A 6,596-nucleotide genomic window follows, 5' to 3' on the forward strand; every position below is an offset into this window, starting at 1 on the left:
AGTGCCTCAAATGCCCCTTCCCAGGGTGTGCAGAGAAACAGACCTGGCAGAATTGGAGACACAGATCTTGTCTTGATGGATGGAGACTAGGGCTCTACCCTTATAGTGAGCCAGGGATTGGTCCCTGGCACAATATCAGGATCTGAGGCCTGGTACTAATCCCAACTCTCCATGTGACCTTGGTTATGTCTCCTGGCTCTCTCTGGTGTTATGGAGACAGCAGTACCACCTGACACAGTTGTTAGGAAGGTTAAATTAAATCATGATGGGTACAGAAGTCCTTTGGAAACCTCTAACTCTGAGAAGCATGTAAATTTTGCTATCTTGTAATGAAACATCTCCATGGAGTAGCATAAAGCTGACCTTTCCTTGGCCAGGCATCAGTGGTGTATGCCCTTAGTCCCAGCACTCTGGAGGCAGAAGCAGAGGGATATCTATGAGTTCAACCCCAGCTCTCTGCAGGGAGACCCTGTCTCAAAAAGACAAAAATAAAACAAACAAACAAAAAAAAACCCAAAACAAAACCCAAAAAACTGACCTTTTCTCGACTGAACCAGTTCAAACATAAGAATTTCCTAAATCTGCAGAGCAAGGTGCTAGGCCTGCCTTCCCAGTTGCTCCAGAGGCTGAGAAAGAAGGATTGGTTAAGCCCAATAGTTTAAGGCCAGTCTAGGCAACATAGAGAAATCCTGTTTCAAAATCATAGTAATTTCTTAAATGTCTGTAATTAGTGTTGATAAGAAAAGTAAGAAAGAAAAATCCTCAGAACCAATAGGATATAGGGAATTAAAACCAGTAAACAGTAAGACATTCCAGAGAAATACTCTGTACTGGAACCTGGTCTGTCATAGTGAATGAAAGCTAAGGATTTGAAGAGGGCTTGGATTTAGCTTCCGTTTTTAGAAGGAAGGCCATGCTCAAATTGCTTTGGTTCTCTTTGTTTTGTTTGGTTTTTCGTGGTAGTGTTTGGCTTTTTTTTTTTTTTTTGGTATGTTTTTAAAGATAGTCTCATGCGGCTCGGGCTTGCCTGGAACTCACTATGTAGCAAAGGCTAGCCTCAAATTCCTGATCCTCCAGGCTCCACCACCCACATAGTGAGACAGCAGGCATTCGAGACCACACCCTGGCTTGGCTTGTTTTTAAAGTGGCAGTTTCTGCTTAATGCTCTTGCCACGTGCCAAGCAGTGGGCCAAACAGTTGCTGTGGTGACCTCTCTTGATTCAAACAATCCTGTGGAGCAGGTACCGTGCTTAGTGTTAGCTCACTTTACAAATTGGGAAACTTAGCTCAGAGGAGTGACAAATCACATTTGTTATTTATTTATTTATTTATTTATTTATTTACTTGTTATATGTATATGAGTGCTTTGTCTGCATGTATGTAAGTGCACCCAAGTACACACTATCTGTGAAGACCTGAAGAAGGCATCTGATCCCTTGGAAATGGAATTATGGATAATTGTTAACTGCAATTTAGGTGCTGGGAACTGAACCCAGATTCTCTGCTAAAGTAGCCACTCAACTGCTGAGCCATCTCTCCAGCCCCCTTTTTTATTATATTGTCTAAACTGCACCCATTCCTTTGAGGTGACAATGGACACTACTTTATGGATAGAAAAACAGAAGCCTAGAGCAAGAAAGATGTATCCCAGGTCAGACAGCAATAGATGAGAGCCCAGCTTAGGCTCTGGGAGGGAGATCAGGAGGTTTGCTTGCAAGTGAGAAATCATTTGGCCGGGACACTCCACTAGGGCTGAGAGCCGAGTAATCAAAGACAGTGGTCAACTATGGAGCCTCACAGCCTATTAGCCCCACGCAGAGCGGTTGGTCCTCCAGGTGCTCTGTCATAATTTCTGTCTGTAGTTGAGGATATAAGCCCCGGGGAGACCTGCCCAAGGCCACCTAGTTGCCTAGCATTGGGCCTGGATCCAAACCTGCCTCTTATCTACTGGACCTGGAGGGAAAGAACATTTCTTTTGTGCCCTGCTCTACAGCAACCTCTGTCCCCAGCCCAGGCAGCATGAGACCAGCACTGGAACAACACTTTACATAGATTAGCACTTGGGTGAGGTGATGATTCACAATTCCAGCACAGTCCCCCATAATCCTTTGAGCTCAGGACCCTGAGAGGACCTGTCAAAAAGTAAGAAAAGGAGCTGGAGAGATGGCTCAACAGTTAAGACCACTGGCTGCTCTTGCAGAGGACCTGGATTCAATTCCCAGCACCGACATGGTGGCTAACAACCATCGGTCACCCCAGTTCCAGGGGCTCCAAAGCCGCCTTCTAACCTCCACAGGCACTGCACGACAGGGGTGCAGTTACACATATGCAGGCAATACACTCATATACATAAAACAATAAATATTTTAAAAAGCAAGAAAAATCAAAGTTGTTGTAGCCCCAGAAGGTTGAGGTTAAGCTCCATTACTGAAGCTCTTCTTGCATCACATATTGAAACCCAGAGGTCTAGCTGAATGAAGACTGTCATTGCAGCTCTGCCTGGAGCAGTGGGTACACCAGGAGACAGGACAAGTTTCCCAGTCTTCAGGCCTTCTGGGACCAGTATCCCAAGCCCTAAGGAGGGGAGAGGACTTTCAGGGGAGAAAAAAAACATGCCCAAGGGGCTGAGGTATAAGAGCTGGGGAAATTCAGGAATGGGCCATGGCACTGTGGGCTAGTCATGAGGTGGGGCCTCATCTGAAGGCAACTGGAAGGCAGAGAGAGGATGGGACCAGCTGTTCCCCATGACAACATGGCTTGGCATCAGACTCTTGCCTGAACAATTCCAAAGAAGTACTGGCCACAGCACAATCTTTCTCCCCACCCAGGGAAAAGGCCTCAGATTTGCAGGTGTGGGAAGAGGAGACAGGCCTAGTGTGCATGCTTCCTGGGCCACTGAACAGCCTGGCTAGCTTGTAGGAAGGTCTCCCCCAGGAGTCATGAGCCTGAGTGGGGTGTTTGGGGATGATTGGAAAGGGAATGGTCCTAGGCCACTGGCCTGTAGACACTCAGCAGAGATCTGCAGATGGCAACCCCACCCTCACAATCTCCAGTGTGGCACATACAGACCGCCAGGTTGTAGGGTTGGAGAGATGAATCAGTAGTTAAGAACTCTGTGCTGGCTGTCCTTGCAGAGGACCTGGGTTCAATTCCCAGCACCCACGAGGCAGCTAACAACTGTCTGTAACTCCTGTTCCAGGAGATCCCATGCCCTCTTCTGGCCTCCACCACCATTGCACATGGGTGCACTTACACACAGGTAAAAAACTCTTACACATACAAATAGAAGTAAATAAATACTTAATTTTAAAAAAGAGTGCCAGGTTGCACCTTCTAGGTCCAACTCTGACCTTATCTTCAGCTGCAGTAGACTTTGTCACAGCTGACTCAGCCCCATGCATCCTCAGGTCCTGAAGCTGCTGACTTAGGTGCAGGCAGTTGGCACCCTGGGGACAAAGTTCCATCTGGAAGATACTGCAGAGATTGCAGCCTCCTGATAAAAGGAAGGCCTCTCACCCTTCTTCATGAGAAGCTTCTAAAGATCTAGGCTCACAAGCTGGAAAACATAGCCAGAACTTTGCTGTGTCTAGAACCTCACCCCTTCTACCTACTTGTGCTCTGGAGGGGCAGGAGCAGGGTGAGAGGAAGGGCAGGAGCACAGTGGGGAGGACTGACAAAAACACAAAGGCCAGGAGTCCCCTCCAGCTCACACATGCCACACCTGTCTCCCTTGTAATCTTGGCACAGCTCATATTCTTTTGGGCAAAGGACACAACTCACTGTGTCCCAGACAGCACTGAGTGCTGAATCTTAGGACCCTGTCCAAAATGAATGTGCAAAACTTAAATAGAGAAGCAGATCCCTTTAGTAAGCCTGGAGACCTTCAGTGTTCTGTATAGGGCTCTGTATAGAGGCCTGCCTGCTGGTCCCATGGCCCCAGAGAGCATCATGCCTGCCCAGCCTTCCCTCATACAGATCTCTATTTAAATGTTACCTCAGCAGAGAGGGTCCCCTGCCACCAGTCACCTCTAAGAGTCTTTCCCTACCTCAGCGACCATCAGGATATTCCGTACCTCATTCTTTCCGGAGAATGTCAGCAACCAGACGTCCTGATTAACCCAGTAAGTACCCAGTAAGTAACTAAAACTGGAATTGCCAAAATGAGTCATTTTCATGATTTAAAATGACTGGAAACATTTGTGTTTGTTTGTTTTTGTTTTTTGAGAGGAGGTCTCCCCATAGCCCATGCTGGCCTGGAACTTGCTATGTTAATGAGGCTTGTCTCCCCAATCTCTCAAAGATCCACCTACCCTGGCCTCTGAGTGCTATACCGGTTTGACAGGAAGCATTTTAAAAGAACATTTGAATGTCAAATTGCCCTTTGGGTTTGGAAAATGCAGCCCACAGAAAGTATCCCAACAGGCATTGGGTGTCAAAGATACAGATGGTAGCCTTCTTTGGAACTAGGAGTCTCAGCTTGCTGGGGATGGTGCTTGCTGCACACATCACACCCCTCCACTTAGCTGCACAAATAATGGTGGTCCACTGAGTGTTTGTGAGCTTCCTGCCCCTCAGCATTCCAGCAGAGCTTCCCTGTACATAGCTGTGTCCTGGTTCCTCTTCACTGTGTTCTGAGTTTAATGTGCCTACCCAGTCTCTCACACAGACATCTCATTGTTTCTGGTCTTTTTATAAACAGTGTTGTTGTGACTGACCTTTCACCTGCATCATTTTGCTTGAACAAAAAAATATTTGCAAGGTAAAGTCCTTGAAGCAGAATTGTTGGGTCAAAGGGGATTTCAACAGCTACAGAGTAGAGCAGTCCCTTTTTCTCACTTAGCTGGGCTTGGCATCAAACCTTTCAATCCCACCAGTCAGCCTTTAAGAGTGAGGCTGGGAGCTGGAGAGATGTCTCAGCAGTTAAGAACACTGACTGCTCTTACAGAGGACCTGGGTTCGAATCCAAGCACCCACATAGCCCCTAACAACTGCCCATAACTCCAGTTCCAGGGGATCCAATGCCCTCCTCTGACCTCCGAGGGCATTGCATGACACGGGTGCACTCACATACATGAAGGCAGTACACTCATACAGGTAAAAAAATAAAAATAATAAAAATAAATTTTTTTTAAAAGGGTGAGGCTAGATCTGCATTAAAACGCATTGAAGAAGAGGTGGTTACCTGTGAAGCCCTCCAACACTGACTGGTTTAAGTTCTGCATTCTTTTTTTTTTTTTTTTTTTTTTTTTTTTTGAGATAGGGTCTCCCAGTAGCCCCAGCTGGCCTGGAACTCACTACGTAGACCAGGCTGGCTTTGAACTCACAGAGATCCACCTGCCTCTGCCTTCCAAGTGCTGGAATCAAAGGTGTGCGCCACCACGCCTGGCTAGTTCCTCGTTCTTACTGCCTGTATTTAGATATAAGCTTAACGGCAGATTTAATCAAGAAGATAGAATTTAAGTTTCTGCTCTTTAAAAAAAATTGGTTGTGTGTGATGTGTGTGTACATTGTGCACACATGTATGTAAATGTGGGCACTCATACGTGTACACAGAGGCAGAAGGAAGACTTCTGTTGTCTTTATCTCTGTTTGCCTTAATGCCTTGAGACAGGGCCTCTCACTGAATCAGCGCTCATTTTGGCAGGCTCTCTGGGTCCACCTGTCTCTGCCTCCCCAATGCTGGGGTTAAAGACACCCCCACACAGCCATGCCTGGATTTTTACATGGGTGCTGGGAATTTGAACTCAGGTCTTTGTGCTTGCAGATTAAATGTTCTTATCCAATAGTGAGCCATCTCCTCAGTTCCTTAATGATTTCTTTGGCTGTGCTGGGGACTGAACCTGGGACCTTCTGCACTCTAGGCCAGCACTGTACCATGCAGCTGCACACCCAGTCCCATTTCTACCCTTGCTTCATTTGTGTTTTCAACAAACATTTGCCTATGTGCCAATCAGGACAAGCTAGACTTTAAAGCAGTAACATCCAACCTCAGTGCCTGTGTGTTGTAAATCAGACTGTATTCCCTCTCCATTCCTGGCCTGCGCCATCCCCCACCAGGGCCCAGGCTGATGGAGCAGCCCTGAGGTGCAGCTAGTTACCTCCGCAGAGGCTAACAGTACACTGAAGACTCACTGGAACAAATGGACAAAGATGAAGTAGGTGAGAAAACATACAAGCGTATTAATATACCAAGGAGAATAATGACAGCCATGTGATTGGCCAGCAACTCAACATGGGCCCAGAAATGTATGCACCCCTTTATCTGTCTATAGAGGAGGGGACGGGTATGGGCAATGTGTAGGGCGATAAGAAATGATTACAAGAGGAAAGAATCTGGAAACAGAAATGAACTTGCACAATAATTCTCCTTGGTATCTGAAAGCCCAAGCGACAGATATTAACTGGCAACGGAAGTCCATCCAGTTGTGGTTCCATCCTTTTTACCTAACAGGCAATAGGATTTCAGGGTGTGGATGGAAGTTGACTTTAGCAGGCTGGTCTTTATATGGTCCAGAGAACTCCTCTCCCTGTGTTTGTGAGGAGAAAGAAAGGTTAGAAGGACCTGGATTTTGAGCCAAGGTGTTTTTTTTTAAAAT

Source organism: Nannospalax galili, unplaced genomic scaffold (assembly GCF_000622305.1).
Source record: "Nannospalax galili isolate Female #2095 unplaced genomic scaffold, S.galili_v1.0 scaffold1258, whole genome shotgun sequence".
NCBI lineage: Eukaryota > Metazoa > Chordata > Mammalia > Rodentia > Spalacidae > Nannospalax > Nannospalax galili.